At 39.7% G+C, this 20611-nt stretch overlaps 1 non-coding gene across 1 annotated transcript; it reads right to left on the bottom strand.

Moving 5' to 3' along the window:
• Positions 1-6583: 6583 nt before the first annotated feature.
• On the bottom strand, positions 6584-6687 carry LOC112773541 (small nucleolar RNA R71). The gene has a single exon (XR_003188087.1). It is a non-coding gene; the product is annotated as a small nucleolar RNA R71 (small nucleolar RNA).
• Positions 6688-20611: the final 13924 nt, after the last annotated feature.

The following is a 20611-nucleotide window of genomic DNA, read 5'->3' as shown; positions in this document are numbered from 1 at the left end:
TTAAGTTTGGTGTCAATTGCATGCTTTTATTTTCTTTTAATTTTTTCGAATTTGCATGTTCTTAGTTCCTTCTCGATCTTTAAAAATTCTAAGTTTGGGGTCTTCTTTGTGTTTTTCTTTAAATTTTCGAAAATTTGTGTTTGATTTTCTAAAAATTTTAAGTTTGGTATTTTTGTGCTCTTATTCACTTAAAAATTTTTCAAAAATTTGTTCTTGGTGTTCATCTTGATCTTCAAAGTGTTCTTGGTGTTCATCTTGACATTCAAAGTTTTCTTGTTTGTTCTCTTTGTTTTGATCTAAAATTTCTAAGTTTAGTGTCATTTTATTGTTTTTCTCTTTCCTCATTAAAATTCAAAAATCAAAGAAATATCTTTTCCATATTTTACTCATAAATTTCAAAATTTTGCATTAAATTAGTCAAAGATTTTCAAAATCATATCTTTTTTTTTTAGTCAAGTCAAAATTCTAATTTCAAAAATTGATCTTTTCAAATCTTTTTCAAAAAATCAAATCTTTTTAATTTCTTCAATCATATCTTTTCAATCATATCTTTTTTTTAATTTGCAATCATATCTTCTCAATCATATCTTTTTCAAAATAATTTTCAATCATATCTTTTTGATTGCTAATTTCCAAAATCTTTTTAATTAATTAATTAATTTAGTCTTCAATTTGCTTTTATTTTATTTTCTTTTTTTCAAAATTTTATTTTATTTTATTTTCCATTTATTTTATTTTATTCTATTTTAATTTCGGTCACTTTTAATTAAATAAATAAAAAATAAAAACATAATTTATTTGCAGTTCATATCAATTTCCTTTTCTCCATCATGGACATAAGTGAAAATGAACAGTCCAGAAGGACTCTGGGGTCATATGCTAACCCCATTACAGCTGCATATGGGAGTAGCATCTGTATACCTCCCATCAAAGCAAGCAGTTTTGAGCTAAATCCTTAGCTCATTATTATAGTGCAGCAAAATTGCCAGTATTCCGGTCTTCCACAAGAAGAACCTACTGAGTTTCTGGCACAGTTCTTACAAATTGCTGACATAGTACGTGATAAAGAAGTGGATCAGGATGTCTACAGATTATTACTGTTTCCATTTGCTATAAAAGATCAAGCTAAGAGGTGGTTAAATAACCAACCCACAGCAAGCATAAAAACATGGAGACAGTTATCAAACAAATTTCTGAATCAATTTTACCCTCCAAAAAGGATGACACAGCTAAGGCTGGACATCCAAGGCTTTAAACAAGAGGATCATGATTTCCTTTATAATGCCTGGGAGAGGTATAGAGGGATGCTAAGGAAATGCCCCTCTGAAATGTTTTCAGAGTGGGTACAGTTAGACATCTTTTACTATGGGCTTACAGAAAGAGCTCAAATGTCTCTAGACCACTCAGCTGGTGGATCTATACACATGAGAAAAACAATTGAAGAGGCTCAAGAACTCATAGATACAGTTGCTAGAAATCAACATCTATACTCAGACAGTGAGTCCTCCATAAAAGAAGAGGCTATGGCAGTAACTACTGATCATAATCCTTAAGAACAGATTGTTGAACTTAATCAGCAATTACTCCATATGACAAAACAATTAGCAGAATTCAAAGAGATGCTCTAAGACAATAAAAATGCTAACAAGAATATAGAAGCACAATTGAATCAGAGAAGACAGCAGCTATCTAAACAGATAACAGAAGAATGCCAAGCTGTCTAACTAAGGAGCGGGAAGAAAGGAACAAATAGCAAAAAGTCAAGAAAGGAACAAATGACAGAGGATGACCAAACCACTACCCAAGATCCCTCTGAGGACATCAAGAGCCCAGAAAGGAATAACTCTGACGTTCAAACGCCAGAAAAGGGTGGGAAGCTGGCGTTAAACGCCCATCCAGCACCCAATCCTCGCGTTCAAACGCCAATGAGGAATCAGACACCTGCAAGTGCTGATAGTAACCCCTCTAAGAAGGCTTCTCCAACCACTTCTGTAGGGAATAAACCTGCAGCAACTAAGGTTGAAGAATATAAATCCAAGATGCCTTATCCTTAGAAGCTCCGCCAAGCGGAACAGGATAAACAATTTGCCCGCTTTGCAGACTATCTCAGGACTCTTGAAATAAAGATCCCGTTTGTAGAGGCACTTGAGCAAATACCCTCTTATGCTAAGTTCATGAAAGAGATCTTAAGTCATTAGAAGGATTGGAGAGAAATTGAAAGAGTGTTTCTCACTGAAGAATGCAGTGCAGTCATTCTGAAAAGCTTACCAGAAAAGCTTCAAGATCCAGGAAACTTTATGATACCATGCACATTAGAGGGTGCTTGTACCAAGATAGCTCTATGTGACCTTGGAGCAAGTATCAACCTAATACCTGCATCCACTATCAGAAAGCTTGGGTTGACTGAAGAAGTCAAACCAACCTGGATATGTCCTCAACTTGCTGATGGCTCCATTAAATATTCATCAGGCATCATTGAGGACATGATTGTCAAGGTTTGGCCATTTGCCTTTCCCACTGACTTTGTAGTGCTGGAAATAGAGGAGCACAAGAGTGCAACTGTCATTCTAGGAAGACCTTTCCTAGCAACTGGACGAACTCTTATTGATGTATAAAAAGGGGAAGTAACCCTGAGAGTCAGTGAGGATGAGTTCAAGTTAAATGCTGTCAAAACTATGCAGCATCCAGACACATCAAATGACTGCATGAGCACTAATATTATTGACTCTTTGGTGGAAGAGATCAATATGACTGAGAGTCTTGAATCAGAGCTAGAGGACATCTTTAAAGATGTTCAGCCTGATTTGGAGGAACTAGAGGAAATAAAAGAACCTCTAAAAATCACTTAGGAAGAGGAGAAACCTCCTAAATCAGAGCTCAAACCACTACCACCATCTCTGAAATATGCATTTCTGGGAGAGGGTGACACTTTTCCAGTGATCATAAGCTCTACTTTAAATCCACAGGAAGAGAAAGCAATAATTCAGGTGCTAAGGACACACAAGACAGCTCTTGGGTGGTCCATAAGTGACCTTAAGGGCATTAGCCCAGCAAGATGCATGCACAAAATCCTATTGGAGGATGATGCCAAGCCAGTGGTTCAACCACAGAGGCGGCTAAATCCAGCCATGAAGGAAGTGGTGCAGAAAGAGGTCACTAAGTTACTAGAGGCTGGGATTATTTATCCTATTTCTGATAGCCCCTCGGTGAGCCCTGTCCAAGTTGTCCCTAAGAAGGGAGGCATGACAGTGGTTCGTATTGAAAAGAATGAACTAGTTCCCACAAGAACAGTTACAGGGTGGCGTATGTGTATTGACTACAGAAGGCTCAATACAGCCACCAGAAAGGATCATTTTCCTTTACCATTCATAAACCAGATGCTAGAGAGACTAGCAGGCCATGAATACTACTGCTTTTTGATGTTGCATTTCCCATGACTTGGACCAGAACTTTGATGCACTTGATTGCTTGATTTCAGGACAAAGGAAGCAAAGAAGAACCACATTAGTGGCTACGTTAGTTACACTAACGTGGGCACTAATGTGGAATGGGAGTAAGTTGCAAAGTTAATGAGAAAAGTAATCGCTAATAACGCTCTCGAAGCTATCATTGCCACGTTAAGAGTCACGTTAACTAAGTTAACGTGAACTCTAACGTGGAAGAAAGGAAAGGGAGCCAACGTTAGTGACACTTAACATTATCACTAACGTTGGACCAAGCTCATAAGTGGCCACGTTAAGAGCCACGTTAACTTAGTTAACGTGGCCTCTAACGTTAAGAAGTAAAGGGGAAGCCAACGTTAGTGACATTCAACTTTGTTACTAACGTTGGCCAAGTCACAATAAGCCACGTTAACTCCCACGTTAACCTAGTTAACGTGAAAGCTAACATGCAAAAAGTAGGTGGTCGACAACGTTAGTGACACCAAACATTGTCACTAACGTTAGGATTAACCCACACAATCCCCAATAAGCCACGTTAACTCCCACGTTAACCTAGTTAATGTGGAAGCTAACGTGAAGAAGGAAGGTGATCGCCAACGTTAGTGACACCTAACATTGTCACTAACGTTGGAAGGAGCCCACACAAGCCACAATGAGCCATGTTAACTCCCACGTTAACTTAGTTAACATGGAAGCTAACGTGAGGAGGAGAGATGATGAGCCAACGTTAGTGACATTCAGCTTTGTCACTAACGTTGGAGATGGCTAGCACAGCCACGTTAACCTAGTTAACGTGGACTCTAACATGGGAGCTAAGGGCACATTGGAACGTTAGTGACAAAGGTAATAGTCACTAACATTCTTGAAGGTTGGCAAGCCTACGTTAAAAGAGCCACGTTAACTAAGTTAACGTGGACTCTAACGTAAGGAAGGGGGAGACTTCTCAACGTTACTGGGAAAGGTGAGTCCCAATAACATGTGCGAGGGACATAGAGGCAACGTTAGTGGCAACGTTTGTGCCACTAACGTTGAAGTTAACGTGACTCTTACTTTGGTGAGGAACGTTAGTGAAAAAGGTAATTGTCACTAACGTTCTCGAACCCATATTTTCACTGAACGTTAACACCACTAACGTCCTGAGCTAAAGTCTCTACCCACTTCACACTTTCTCTCTGCAAGTAAAGCCAAGCCCAATGAAGAAGATAACTGCTTCAAACTCAAGATCCAAAGGCCCATACCCAAGACTTGAAGAGCCAACTAGAAGATCAGAAGAGTAGTATATATAGGAGTAGCTTTGAATTGAAAAAGAGAGTTGGAAATTATAGGGAGCCTCTTGGCATAGAACTACTCTCTGTATTTTACTTTCTCTGCACTTCTAGGTTCATAATGTATTCTCCATCATTGTTTTCATTTTCCAGAGCTATGAACAACTAAACCCCTTTCATTGGGTTAGGGAGCTCTGTTGTAATTTGATGGATCAATACTAGTTTTCATTATTCTTCTTCTATCTTTTCTCTTGATTTTACTTGAAAGCTTTCGATCTTTATCCAATTGGGTAGTTATCTTGGAAAAGAAGCTATTCAAACTTGGATCTCTTCTGAGCCTTGAAAGAGGAATGAAGAGATCATGCTAGAAATGCTTTCTCATGCTGGACCAAATTGGGTTTGGATGGATATGTGACTATAATCCTCTCAACACTTGATTTGGGAAATGCATGTGGTATAATCAGTGACCATACTTCATCTCTTCTCATGAGCAATTGACCAAGGAATTGAATATTGATCAAGATTTGAGAGATTGAATTGCAAGGAATTGTAATTCGATCACTTAAGATTGCCAAGGAGATCAATGAGTGCATTGATTGAGGAAGAGATGAAAATGAAATTGATCCGGAGAATGCAACATCTCCTGGGCCCAATGAACTCCCCATTTCTGATCTTACCCATTCTCTTTACTTTCTGTCATTTACTTTTATGAGCAATTACCCCATTCCTATTTAAGATTCTGCAATTTACTTTCCGTCATCTACATTCAGCTCTTTATTTCCAGCATTTACTTTTCTGTTATTTACTTTCCCGCCATTTGATTTTCTGCAATTCTCAACTCAAATTCTGATTCGCTCAACTAGAACATTCCTCTAGTTAAAGTTGCTTGATCAATCAATCCCTGTGGGATTTGACCTCACTCTATTGTGAGTTTTTACTTGACGACAAATTCGGTACACTTGCCGAAGGAAATTTGTTATGAGACAAGTTTTCCGTGCATCAAGTTTATGGCGCCGTTGCTGGGGATTGATTGTGCATAAACAATGATTAAATTGGAGGATAACTAGATTGAGCATTTTATTTTTGTTTGATTTAATTTTCTGTTTGAGTAATTTTCCTTCAGTTTTGGTTAATTTCTTCCCTTCCCCCTACTTTTTCATTTTTAGTTATTTACCATTTATTTCACTAACCCACTAATTGTTTGATATATTGCATTACTTACACTAATAGTAATTCTAACAGAAATACTTTTTGCATCTATTTTCCTTGCTTGTACTTGTTGGTTGTATGACAGGGAGAAGAAGTGGGGCTTCAACTTCCTTTGATTATGAACCTGAGAGGACCTTCTTTAGATTAAGGAGGGAAGCAAGAGGAAAAAGAGTAGTTGGTGCTGAGGAAGAGGAGGAATACTTTGAACCAAACATGGAAGAAAACATGGAAAACCATCATGAAGAAGAGACTCACAACCATGGCGGAGGAGGTCGCGCAAATCATGCTGCAGAGGATAGAAGAGTTTTAGGCTCTTACATCAATCCAAACCCAGGAAACTGTGGAAGTAGCATTCAAAAGCCAACCATCCACGCCAACAATTTTGAACTGAAGCCACAGCTCATCACCCTTGTTCAGAACAACTGTTCGTTCGGAGAAAGTGTCCAAGAAGACCCCAATCAACATCTAACCACCTTCCTGAGAATTTGTGACACAGTGAAGTCTAATGGTGTTCATCCTGACTCCTATAGACTGCTCTTATTTCCATTCTCACTCAAGGATAAGGCAGCTAAGTGGCTGGAGTCTTTCCCAAGGGAGAGCTTGACAACTTGGGAAGATGTGGTGAACAAATTCTTAGCAAGATTTTACCCCCCTAAACGAATCAATAGGCTGAGAGCTGAGGTCCAAACTTTTAGGCAACAAGATGGTGAGACTCTGTATTAAGCATGGGAGAGGTTTAAGGACCTAACAAGGAGGTGTCCACCTGACATGTTCAACAAATGGGTGCAGCTGCACATTTTCTATGAAGGGCTATCTTATGAGTCAAAGAAGGCCGTAGACCATTCATCCGGAGGATCTTTGAACAAGAAGAAGACCATTGAGGAGGCCATAGATGTCATTGAAACTGTAGCAGAGAATGACTACTTCTATGCTTCCGAAAGAGGGAACACTAGAGGAGTGATGGTGCTAAACAATGTAGATGCTCTGCTGGCTCAGAACAAGCTCATTACCAAGCAGCTGGCTGACCTAACCAAGAAGATGGAGAGGAACCAAGTAGCAGCAATCTCCACTTCAACAACAACCCAAGAAGTAGTGAATGAAGAAGCAGAGGGAAGTCAGGAGCAAGTCAACTACATTGAGAATTCACCTAGGCAAAACCATGATCCATACTCCAAGACCTACAACCCTGGATGGAGGAATCACCCAAACTTTGGGTGGGAAAATCAACAAGACAAAAGCCTTGATCAAAGATGCCTAAATCCCAACAATGCAAGCCACCAACATTTCACATCTATGGCACAGGAGTGCAGTGCCCTCATTCAACCATACTTGCCTACAAAAAGAAAAGATCCAGGGAGTTTTCATGTCCCCTGTGCCATAGGAGAAACAATGTTTGATAAAGTACTCTACGATTTGGGAGCAAGCATCAACTTAATGCCCTTATCCCTGGTGATGAGGCTGAAGATCAATGAGATAATGCCCACATATGTAGTCATCAGGCTGGCAGACAAAACTCAAAAACAAGCAATAGGAGTGGTGGAAAATGTGTTGGTAAAGGTTGGGAAATACTTTCTTCCCACAGACTTTGTCATCTTGGACATGGAAGAGAGTCACACTCACTCAATCATATTGGGAAGATCATTCCTAGCTACAGCCAGAGCACTCATAGATGTGGAGCGAGGGGAGCTAATATTAAGGATCCATGATGAACGACTCAGCATTAATGTCTTCAAACTCTCACAAGAAGCAGACCAAGAGAACAAAGAACCAAGCAACGATCATAATGAGATGCTGAAAGAGGAAGCAAGCACTGAAGCACAACCAGCCCACCTGGGAAAGCCCTTGGTTGATGAACAAGGAAATAAGCAGTTGTCACAGCTCAAGGAAAAGCTGGAGGAACCTAAACCACTAGAGACATGTGAAGACAACAACAAAATTCTCTTAGAAGAAGAAGTCACAAAGAGCAAGGCAACATCAAAAGGGACAAAGAAGAAGGTACCAAGGGGGTGGAGGAACAAGAAGATCCCTACGGAAGACTTTTCTCCAGGGGATAAAGTGATCTCAGCTTACTTCCCAGATATCCCCCCTAATCTCCCCACTGTACCATCTCAGTTACCTAAGGTCTTCACTATCAACAGAGTTCTCTCCTTGGAACATGTAGAGATCATTGGTACAACCAATGGATATAAGTCCACAGCAAGAGGGGAGGACTTTAAGCATTACCAACCACCCTGATGAGGGAGAAACGTCAAGCTAGTGACGCTAAAGAAGCGCTTCAAGGGAGGCAACCCATGTTTTATATACTTTTAGAAAATAGTGAATAAGTCAATATTCATGAATCCTAACCCAAACTTGAAAAACACTTGGTGAAATCCTTATACTGCAGTATATAGTGAAGAACAAGTTTGGTGTTCAAAGCGTGCCAAGAAAGCATGAATGCAACTGAGAGCATGCTAGTCTTGGAGCCTTGAACAGAACTTTTCATCACAGTGCTCCAAACTAAGTTTGGTGTCACCCCATGGTGCCACCAATGTGTATATAAGGATTCACAGTTAGTTAGTTAGTTGGAGATCATGAATAAACAATCTAATCTTTTCTTCTTTTTATTATTCTAGCCGTAAAGTTTAAATTGTTTTTTCTTTATGATATTAATTCTTACTTTTCTTATTTTATCTTTATAGGGAAAAGGAGAGGAGCATTGAAGGAGATTGATTGGACAATTAAATGAGAAAGGTTCGGCCACTTCATGAAGAGAAACTACACACTTGTCTCAAGAAGGAATGCATTGGAAAATGTTGCCATGCAACATTGAAGAAAAGAGAATCTTGAAGACCGAACCAATAACCCTCATAAAGTGATGATCCTTGTCCTTTCTCCATGCACAACCCCAACCGTCCATCAAAGCAACCACTCCATCAATCTACACCCTCCATTCACTCACAACCTCTCTATATAAGTAATCCTTTTTCCGTGCCCTAGCTTCACACTCCACACCCACTCTTCACACATATCCATTTCAGAACAAAGCATTTCCTAACCTTTTAAAAAAACATTCTCCCTCACTCCATCCATTGCACTCAACCCTAAACAACCGAAAGTCTCCACACCCTTGCCAACTTCACACCTTAACCCTCATTCATGGCATCTTCAAGCTCTAAAAGAAGGAAGGGAAAGGAACCTATGGAGCAACACCCGTATGATGAAAAGAGATTTAGAATCTTGCACCATGCATTGCAATACGGGTGGATGGTGGATAAGGAGATCATTTATGAGCTGGGATTTCAAGTTAGGAAAACTGAGTGTCCCGAAATCACAAAGAAGGTAGAAAAGAGAAGATGGGAGCTCCTCACTGATCCGGTCATTAAGGTGAATGCAAATCTTATAAGAGAGTTTTATGCAAATACGGTCCGATATGATAAGGCAGATGAGTCATATATAAGCTTTGTGAGAGGAAAGATTGTGGATTTGGTCCCATGAGTGTCATGAGGGCATTAAAGCAGCGGTCCATACCGTTTGAAGAAGAGAGTTATCATTCAAGAATGGACAACAACCCTAATCATAACCAGATTGTGCAAGACATTTGTGTACCAGGAGCTGACTGGGAAAGATATGCAGATAGGAGACCAAGGTTCATCAAGAGAGCAGATCTCACCCCGGAAGCAAAAGGGTGGTTCAAAATTGTAAGGAGGTCCATCCTCCCAGCAGCGAACAACTCGGAGGTGAATCTCAAGAGAGCCACACTGGTGCACTGTATACTCAAAGGAGGAGAGATCAAGGTTCATGAACTCATAGCAGAAGGCATTAGAAAAATGGCAGAGAAAAGCGACTCAAGGGGAACGTTAGGTTACCCCAGCACTATTTACCGACTGTGCAAGAAAGCTGGGGTGGTGTTTGAAGATGAGGACCCCGTGTGGATAAAAGAGGGCATTCCAATAACCGTTCGACAAATGCATGCTACCGCATCCCCCATGCCTCAACGGAAGCAAAGGAAGAGGCCGGCCCCTCAAGTAGTAGAAGGACAAGTCATAGAGGGGCAAGCACCAGCCACCTTGGATATGCACCAATTGCAGGAAGCCATTGATGGGCTATCTTGACAATATATGGAAAGCCAAGGAACACAGAGAGAGCTTCAACTACAGATGATGGGGCAACAAGAGGAGTCACTCTCAAGATGGATGACTCAACAAGGGGAGTGGCAAAAGCAAATGATGGATCAGCAACTAAGTCAAGGACAACAATGGAGTGAAACATTCGATGGGACAGAACAAAGGCAAAATGAGCAACAAGAATCCATCTAGAGGCTAATCAACATCCAAGAACATCAAGGTGCACATATACATGAGATTCATCGAAGACAAATAGAACAGGCAGAACTGTTGGAGGAGCAAAGGGCATTCACAGAAGGAGTTTACCTGAGCGAGACTGGGCATCATATAAATCCTCAAGCCAGGCTCGGTTACTTGGTAGGACAGCTGCCTATATTGCATCCAGGAATCACAAGGTATGAAGAAATGAGGGATGAATTAGCACGGGAAGAAAGACAAAAGGTCGAAGAGAGTCATGAATCAGTGAGGAAGGCACTTGAGGATTGGAAGCAAGCAAGATTGGCACGGATACGAGGGAATGCAAGAGGACACAAAGAAGACAAACAAGGAGGAAAGCATGGGCATCCACAAGAGTAAAAGGTGGTGGAGTTCCTTCTTTGGTCCATCTTTCTCTATGCTTTAAATAAGGAAGATCTTGTATGAAATAGAACTTGCTTCCATGTTAGTTTGAATTATTTTTATTTTGTCTTTTAAGTTTTTGGTTGAAGAGGTCTATGTTTGCTAGTCTTTATGTCACTGCATCCGTACTTTGCTTACTTGTATGCTTGTCCCTTTGAATCAAATGAAAAAGAGAATGAGTGTTTTAAAAGACTAGAGAAGAGTTCATACTATGGAGTAAGTTCATGAGTTTATGGTATAGTCATAAGTTAGCTAAGTTGGTTCAACTACCAGGTGGGAGGACAACTATCTGTCAGGAATACTATGCTTGAGACACACCCCATAAGACTAGCTAAATAAGAAGATCCTAATAAGAAAAAGGGAAAGAACAATAAAGGTTGAAAAATAAAAGAAAAAGAGTAAGCAATAAGGATAGGCACCAATGGTTTTAATTTTGAGGCATGTGTCTATGGTGCTCCTGTATGAGGGATCTACTTGGATGAATAAGCTCTTAGGGGTGCCTTATCACTTGGTAACTTGGGTTAACTAACTCGGGATTATCGGCTGAAAGTCCACTATCAAGAGTAATCTTCACTATAGAGCATTTAGTAACCCAAAGAGGTGCTGGACACTAAGGTCTCAAGAAAAGAAAATAAATAAACTATATGCCTGTGGTGTGTATGTATGGGGGAAAGAGACGTGAGGGAGTAAGTCCTTAGGGGTGTCTTAACACCTAGCACCTTGAACCAACTGGTTCGGGAGTGTTGGCTGAAAGCTTATCTTAAAGAGTCGCCCCCTTACAGAGCACTTAGCCTAAGAACACAAATAAGCCCTGAAATAACAATAAAAGGATCAATGAATAAAAGTCTCATGGGATACAATCACAGTGAGTATTCTAGGACATGATAAAGGTCTGAAAGCCAGGAATGAACCTAAGTTGCTATGCATGAAACCACTATAAAACTAGGGGCATGACCTCCACAAGAATGACTCATTTCTCTTGGCATTCCATTCATCATTCTCTTGTTCCAGTACTTGCTTAGGGACAAGCAAGCTTTAAGTTTGGTGTTGTGATGCCAGGGCATTTTGGCCAGTTTCACTGACCTTTTCTTTACTGTTTTTAGGGTAGTTTCATACATTTCCTTAGAAAATAAGCTAGTTTTGGGTAGATATTCACTTACATCTTGATTCAAGAATACATTGTGCACTTTACATGATTTCATGAGGATTTTGCATGAATTTTATGACAAATTTGATGTTGCATTTTCCATGACTTGGACCAGAACTTTGATGCACTTGATTGCTTGATTTCAGGACAAAGGAAGCAAAGAAGAACCACATTAGTGGCTACGTTAGTTACACTAACGTGGGCACTAACGTGGAATTGGAGTAACTTGCAAAGTTAATGAGAAAAGTAATCGCCAATAATGCTCTCGAAGCCATCATTGCCCACGTTAAGAGTCACGTTAACTAAGTTAACGTGAACTCTAATGTGGAAGAAAGGAAAGGGAGCCAACGTTAGTGACACTTAACATTATCACTAACGTTGGACCAAGCTCATAAGTGGCCACGTTAAGAACCACATTAACTTAGTTAACATGGCCTCTAACGTTAAGAAGTAAAGGGGAAGCCAACGTTAGTGACATTCAACTTTGTCACTAACGTTGGCCAAGTCACAATAAGCCACGTTAACTCCCACATTAACCTAGTTAACGTGGAAGCTAAGTGAAGAAAGTAGGTGGTCGACAACGTTAGTGACACCAAACATTGTCACTAACACTAGGATTAACCCACACAAGCCCCAATAAGCCACGTTAACTCCCACGTTAACCTAGTTAACGTGGAAGCTAACGTGAAGAAGGAAGGTGATCGCCAACGTTAGTGACACCTAACATTGTCACTAACGTTGGAAGGAGCCCACACAAGCCACAATGAGCCACATTAACTCCCACGTTAACTTAGTTAACGTGGAAGCTAACGTGAGGAGGAGAGATGATGAGCCAACGTTAGTGACATTCAGCTTTGTCACTAATATTGGAGATGGCTAGCACAGCCACGTTAGAGGCCACGTTAACCTAGTTAACGTGGACTCTAACGTGGGAGCTAAAGGCACATTGGAACGTTAGTGACAAAGGTAAGTGTCACTAACGTTCTCGAAGGTTGGCAAGCTTACGTTAAAAGAGCCACGTTAACTAAGTTAACGTGGACTCTAACGTAAGGAAGGGGGAGACTTCTCAACGTTACTGGGAAAGGTGAGTCCCAATAACGTGTGCGAAGGACATAGAGGCAACGTTAGTGGCAACGTTTGTGCCACTAACGTTGAAGTTAACATGGCTCTTACTTTGGTGAGGAACGTTAGTGAAAAAGGTAATTGTCACTAACGTTCTCGAACCCATATTTTTACTGAACGTTAACACCACTAACGTCCTGAGCCAAAGTAAAGCCAATTTGATGTATTCTCCATCTTTGTTTTCATTTTCCAGAGCTATGAACAACTAAACCCCTTTCATTGGGTTAGGGATCTCTGTTGTAATTTGATTGATCAATACTAGTTTTCATTATTCTTCTTCTATCTTTTCTCTTGATTTTACTTGAAAGCTTTCGATCTTCATCCAATTGGGTAGTTATCTTGGAAAAGAAGCTATTCAAACTTGGATCTCTTCTGAGCCTTGAAAAAGGAATGAAGAGATCATGCTAGAAATACTTTCTCATGCTGGACCAAATTGGGTTTGGATGGATATGTGGCTATAATTCTATCAACACTTGATTTGGGAAATGCATGTGGTATAATCAGTGACCATACTTCATCTCTTCTCATGAGCAATTGACCAAGGAATTGGCTATTGATCAAGATTTGAGAGATTGAATTGCAAGGAATTGTAATTCGATCACTTAAGATTGCCAAGGAGATCAATAAGTGCATTGATTGAGGAAGAGATGAAAATGAAATTGATCCGGAGAATGCAACATCTCCTGAGCCCAATGAACTCCCCATTTCTGATCTTACCCATTCTCTTTACTTTCTGTCATTTACTTTTATGAGCAATTACCCCATTCCCATTTAAGATTCTGCAATTTACTTCGCATCATCTACATTCAGCTCTTTATTTCCAGCATTTACTTTTCTGTTATTTACTTTCCCGCCATTTGATTTTCTGCAATTCTCAACTCAAATTCTGATTCGCTCAACTAGAATATTCCTCTAGTTGAAGTTGCTTGATCAATCAATCCCTGTGGGATTCGACCTCACTCTATTGTGAGTTTTTACTTGACGACAAATTCGGTACACCTGCCGAAGGAAATTTATTATGAGACAAGTTTTCCGTGCATCAACCATAGCTTGCTTCAAGCCGACAATCTCTGTGGGATCGACCCTTACTCACGTAAGGTATTACTTGGACGACCCAGTGTACTTGCTGGTTAGTTGTGCGGAATTACAAAAGTGTGATTGTGATTTCGTGCACCAAGTAACTATAATCGGACTAGGTGCCTTTGAGCTACTCTTTTTCAATTGAGTTCCGGACCTCAAGGTTACGGCGTTGATGCCATCCTTGGGGTTGGGTAGAGGTTGAGAAGGTATGGCACTAGAGTTTGGCGCTTGAGGAGTGGAGGTAGAAGGTGTCTCCATACGAGCAATGAAGGCTTGGAGGGTGGAAGTGAGGCCATTAAGACTTGATTTGAGAGTATTTTGGAGTTCTTTTTTCCCTTGAAGTATGGACCAGAGTGTCTCATCATGATTTGAAGAAGGGGAAGGATAGGTGATTTGTGGTGCTTGTGATTGGTTGGGTGGAGGTGGTTGTCTATGAGGTGGCTGGTACGTAGGTTTGGTTGTTGATTTGGAAGGTTTTGTGAGTATCTGTTTTGTAGATTGTTAGTGTTCCATCTTTGGTTGCCTCCATTGTCCCTACCTCCTTGTTGATAATTGTCCCGCCAACCTTGGTTGGAGCTATCCCTCCAACCTTGATTAGAGTTCTTACTCTCTTGGTTGTAATTGCCTCCTTGTTGGGGGTACCCTTGGTTGAAATTTCTCTCTTGTGAATGGTATCCTTGATTAGGGTGGCCATAGAAGGGGCGATCATAAAAGTTGTGGGTAGCCGCTAGAGTGTTATCTTCTTGGAGACTCAGACATTCATCCGTGTAATGGGAGTAGCATGAGCAAATACCGCATACTCTTTGGGGGACCAATTATTGGCTTTGTTGGTGTTGAGGAGATGGTGGAGGTTGTTGTTGATTCACTTGGAGTTGGTTTAGAAGACTTGTCATCTCACACAAGGTTTTGGTAAGGGTGGCGGTCTCACCACTAGAAGAGACTTCATTCACGGCATTTGGGACGTTGATTCTCCGTCTAGAATGTTGAGTGGACTCGGGCAAGTCGGTAATGAGTTTCCATGCCTCCTCCGCCGTCCTATACTTTGACAAAGAACCGTTGCTTGAGGCATCCAGTAGATTCTTATCTTGCTCTCTTATGCCTTGGCACACATAGCTAAGCAATACTTGAGTATCAATCATGTGGTTTGGACATGAGTTAAGAAGTTTGCAAAACCGCTCCCAATACTCATATAGAGTTTCCATCTTGCCTTGTAAAATACATGAGATCTCCTTCCTTAGCTTTTCCGTCATTTTTACGGGCATGAATTTATCTAGAAATTCTCTTCTAAGCAAGTCCCAATCGGAGACAACATCACTAGGTAAGGTATAAAACCACTCCTTGGCCCTTCCCTCAAGCGAGAATGGGAAGGCAAACAACCATATGGCCACTTCATCGGATCCTTCCCGCCTAGTGGTCGAGCATACACCATGAAAGTCCTTAAGGTGTCTAATTGGATCTTGTGCGGGAAGTCCATGGAACTTTGGTAGAAGATTGATGAGAGCGGTCTTGAGTTCAAAGTTTGCATTCATGTTGGGATGAAGCACATGAAGATGTTGGAGAACGAAGTTCGGTGCACCCGCTTCCTTGAGAGTAACTCTCCTTGGAGTGGCCATATTGTCACAACCTAGATCAAAAGAAGAACTATTAGTAGTATCAATGGAAGAGTAATTAGTGCCTTCTTTGAATGACAATTCGGAATCCCTCAAAGGCTAGCCGCCTCCGAGCTTGCTAATATGAAGCAAAGTTCTTTCAATTTCTGAATCAAATGGAGCTAAGCTCGGATTTCGTAGTGAACGCGTCATACAATGAAGGAGATAAGAAGCTCATGACCTCAAATAGTACATAAGCAAAGATTAATCCTAACTGAAAATCAATCAAACAAACAATCAAGAGAAAAATGCAAGTATCCACATATTAACATATTTAAACTAACCAATAGAATGGCACACATAAGCAATTCCCCGGCAATGGCGCCATTTTGATGAAAGAAATTCTTATACCGGTATAAAAGTTAACAGTGAGTTCAATCATGAGTATAGTCTAACCGACATGTAAATATTGCATCAAACAATTCTAAAACCTATGACCGAGAGTATTAGTCTCGGGTTATCCTCCTTAGGAATTTCCTTTGAATGCGCATTATTGATTAGGAAGTCTTTTGTGGTTTTGAGAGTTGGTGCAAGAATTTAAGCTAATCAAAGGTAATCAACAATTGATTAAGGTAAAGGCCTTGGTTAAGGGTGAGTATTGGAAGTTCCATCATTATAGTTTCCTTCAATTGTAATACGAATTGATTATTGTTTCACTTAGTTAACCCCCTAATAATGGAGGAAGGTCAAGTGAAAGTAACTAACTTCAGTCACAAGTCCTAGTCTAACCCTAGGGAAGTCTAGCTTTAGTGCACTCCAAGTCAATTAGCAATTCTCAACTCCTAATCAAAAATTAATATCCACTACTCAAGTGTCTCCAATAACTCAACCCCCAAGCCAAGTAAGAAAAATCTACTCCATAGCTAGGGTTGTCATTTTCACAAACAATTGGTGGACAATCATTGAACACATGATGAAATTGAGAGAAAATAGTTGAATTAAAGCTATCTAATTCAAGCAATCATCAACAATCAAGAAATTGAATGAAATTCCTCAATTCATTAATCAAAATTCAAAGTAACAAGTTCACAAATCTAGATCCAAGTGAATGAATCAAAAGAGTACAAATTGAGAGTAGAAGAAGAGTAGATCTACAACTTTTATCAAAGTAAAAGTGAATTAGCAATGGAATGGTAATAGAGGAGGATTACGATATATCAATTTTAATGCAAAAGAAGCATGTTTTCATCTATGAAGCAAAATTAGGAAAGGAACACAAAATCATGCATTTTTATATGAATAAGTGTGGAAGATCATTGATAAAACCATCAAAATCTATATATGATAAACCCTAAAAACGGGGTTTATCAAGCATCTCTCGTGCGCTCATTCTTCACTAGCGCTCCCTTAGTGAGCGCCACGTTGGTTCTTCAAGCGCTGCCCTTTTGGTGCGCATTTTTCTCTTCCCAATGCTCTCTTAGTGAGCGCCGAGTTACAATATTGAGCGCTCCTAGTATGTATGGATGGCACAAGGCTTGCCTCCCAAGTTGAAATTCCAAAAAATGCTCACTTAGTGAGCGTGGCGCTCACTTTCCAAGCTTCCCTTTCAATTAACGTTTCCATGCTTTAACGTAGCGCTCTGTTGCTTAATGAACGCTTGCTCTATTGCTTGGTTCATGAATTTGATGGCGTTACTAATGTATTGCATGCCTTCATTTACTTTATTATATTACATAGTAATGCCAATGCATTAACGTAAAGCTTGATTCGTTCATTGCCAATTGGCATTAGTAATAAATGTTTCATGCATGCATGCTTTAATTAGCAATTCATGGTAATGCATGCATAAGATATTAATACTAATGTATCATGTTACTGGTGCCAAGGCTTCATGGTCATGGGCCACGCTTTTAAAAGCATAGCCTAAGGTTCCAAAGCGTGCTCAAACTTCAAAAATGTGCCCCAAATTTCTTCTTTTCTTTTTTGAGCTGATTTTGTGCTATTTTGCTTCTTTTTCCACTTATTTTCTTCAAAAATTATAAAATTAAAAGATCAAAGAAATATACTATTTTAAGCACAAAAGCATTCAATATTTAAGCACTAATCATCAATTTCTTGTATGAAAAAGCATAGAAAAAACATGACATGATGACATGTCATCACAACACCAAACTTAAACCTTACTTGTTCCCAAGCAAGAAAAGAATCATGCAGTATGTTTTGACAAACCAAGGTGAGAAGAATAGCAAGTTAATGTTCTTGGTTGGCTAGTTTTCTATGCATGCTACAATCACAAAAGAAATATAAATGATTGATGCTTCTATCTAGCTCATTTTATGAAATATTCTCCTTATATTTCTTCCTTGAAGCAAACTTTTCATTTTCTTATTAGCTTCTCCTTTTTGGGTGCTTTGCCACATGAGTTGATAACAAAGCTACGACTCTAAATGCCTTGTTTTAAAGTATTACCACTTGATACATAAGTGGTACATGAAATTGTGTATGTCAATGTCAATATTACTATTTCTCACAATTTCGCACAACTAACCAGCAAGTGCACTGGGTCGTCCAAGTAATACCTTACGTGAGTAAGGGTCGAATCCCACGGAGATTGTTGGCTTGAAGCAATCTATAGTTATTTTGTAATTCTTAGTCAGGATATCAATTATGTTTATCAGTTTGAACTACGAAAAATAAAAGAGCATGAAATAAATACTTCTTCTGCAGTAATGGAGAATATGTTGGAGTTTTGGAGATGCTTTGTCTTCTGAATCTCTGGTTTCCCCTGTCTTCTTCTTCACGCACGCAAGGTCCTCCTATGGCAAGCTGTATGTTGGTGGATCACCGTTGTCAATGGCTACCATCTGTCCTCTCAGTGAAAATGGTCCAGGTGCGCTGTCACCGCCCTGCTAATCATCTGTCGGTTCTTACCCATGTTGGAATAGGATCCGTTGGTCCTTTTGCGTCTAACACTACGCCCAACCTTTGTGAGTTTGAAGCTCGTCACAGTCATTCAATCCCTGAATCCTACTCGGAATACCACAGACAAGGTTTAGACTTTCCGGATTCTCAAGAATGCTGCCAATGGATTCTAGCTTATACCACGAAGATTCTGATTAAGGAATCCAAGAGATATTCATTCAATCGAAGGTAGAACAGGAGTGGTTGTCAGGCACACGTTCATAGATTGGGAATGGTGATGAGTGTCACGGATCATCACTTTCATCATATTGAAGTGTGAATGAACATCTTAGATAGAAACAAGCGTGTTTGAATGGAAAACAGAAATATTTGCATTAATTCATTGAGACACAGCAGAGCTCCTTACCCCCAACAATGGAGTTTAGAGACTCATGCCGTCAAAGAGTACAAAGTTCAGATCTAAAATGTCATGAGGTACGAAATAGACCTCTAAAAGTTGTTTAAATACTAAACTAGTAACCTAGGTTTACAGAAAATGAATAAACTATGATAGATGGTACAGAAATCCACTTCTGGGGCCCCCACGTGGTGTGTGCTGGGGTTGAGACTTAAGCCTCTCACATGCCTAGGCTGTTTCTGGAGTTAAACGCCAGGTTGTAACCTGTTTCTGGCGTTCAACTCCCATTTGTAACCTGTTTCTGGCGTTTGACGCCAGACTGCAACATGGAACTAGCGTTGAACGCCAGTTTACGTCGTCTATCCTTGAGCAAAGTATGTACTATCACAACACCAAAAAGCGTATAAAATATCCGCTCATCACAACACCAAACTTAAACTGTTGCTTGTCCCCAAGCAACTAGATAAATAAAATAGAATACAAATAAGTCAAGAAGCAATAATATCTCAGGGTTTTTGAGTGAAGCTCAAATTCTAATTAGATGAGCGGGACTTAGTAGCTTTTTTCTTCCGAACAGTTTTGGCATCTCACTTTATCCATTGAAGCTCAGAATTATTGGCATCTATAGGAACTTAGAATTCAGATAGTGTTATTGATTCTCCTAGTTCAGTATGTTAATTCTTGAACACAGCTACTTTATGAGTCTTGGCCGTGGCCCTAAGCACTTTGTTTTCCAATATTACCACCGGATACATAAATGTCACAGACACATAATTGGGTGAACCTTTTCAGATTGTGACTCAGCTTTGGTAAAGTCCCCAATTAGAGGTGTCCAGGGTTCTTAAGCACACTCTTCTTTTTTCTTTGGACCTTGACTTTAACCGCTTAGTCTCAAGTTTTCACTTGACACCTTCACGCCACAAGCACATGGTTAGGGACAGCTTGGTTTACTGCTTAGGCGAAGATTTGATTCCTTTAGGCCCTCCTATCCACTGATGCTCAAAGCCTTGGATCCTTTTTATTACCCTTGCCTTTTGGTTTTAAGGGCTATTGACTTTTTCTACTTTCTTTTTCTTTTTCTTTTTCTTTTATTTTTGCCATTTTTTTTGCAAGCTTTTGTATTCACCGCTTTTTCTTGCTTCAAGAATCATTTTTATGATTTTTTAGATTATCAGATAATATTTCTCCTTTTTCATCATTCTTTTAAGAGCTAACATATTTAACATTCATAAACATCAAATTCAAAAGACACATGCACTGTTCAAGTATTCATTCAGAAGACAAAATGTATTGCCACTACATGTAAATAATTAGAATTTTTCTTATTAAAAACTCGAAAAATATTACCTCCTTATTCTAAAGAAAATCTGCTATTTTATTCATGTTCAATGATGATGAGAAAAATAAATTATAGCTTAATTGGAGATAAAATCAGAATATAGATACTAATTACTACTACTCATATATAACTTCTAAGGTAAAACTCAAATAAGAACAATGATCACAGAGTTCAGGCTAAGATTAGAACTCAACAACCTTGAATTTGGGAGGTGAATGCCTCTTTAGTCTGTGGAGTGCTTGGCCCTTCAAGAGATAGTTTCTGACGCTTTAATTCCTTCAGTTCACGCCCTTGCTCTTCTTGTTCTCTAAGCAATTTGTAGAGCATGCTGTTTTGATTTTGTTGTTCTTCCTTCAGTTGATCCACAGCTTCTT

This window comes from Arachis hypogaea, chromosome 18 (genome assembly GCF_003086295.3).
Source record: "Arachis hypogaea cultivar Tifrunner chromosome 18, arahy.Tifrunner.gnm2.J5K5, whole genome shotgun sequence".
In the NCBI taxonomy this organism is placed as follows: Eukaryota; Viridiplantae; Streptophyta; class Magnoliopsida; order Fabales; family Fabaceae; genus Arachis; species Arachis hypogaea.
Note: the sequence above shows the minus strand (reverse complement) of the source record. Positions and strands in the feature narration are given on the sequence as shown.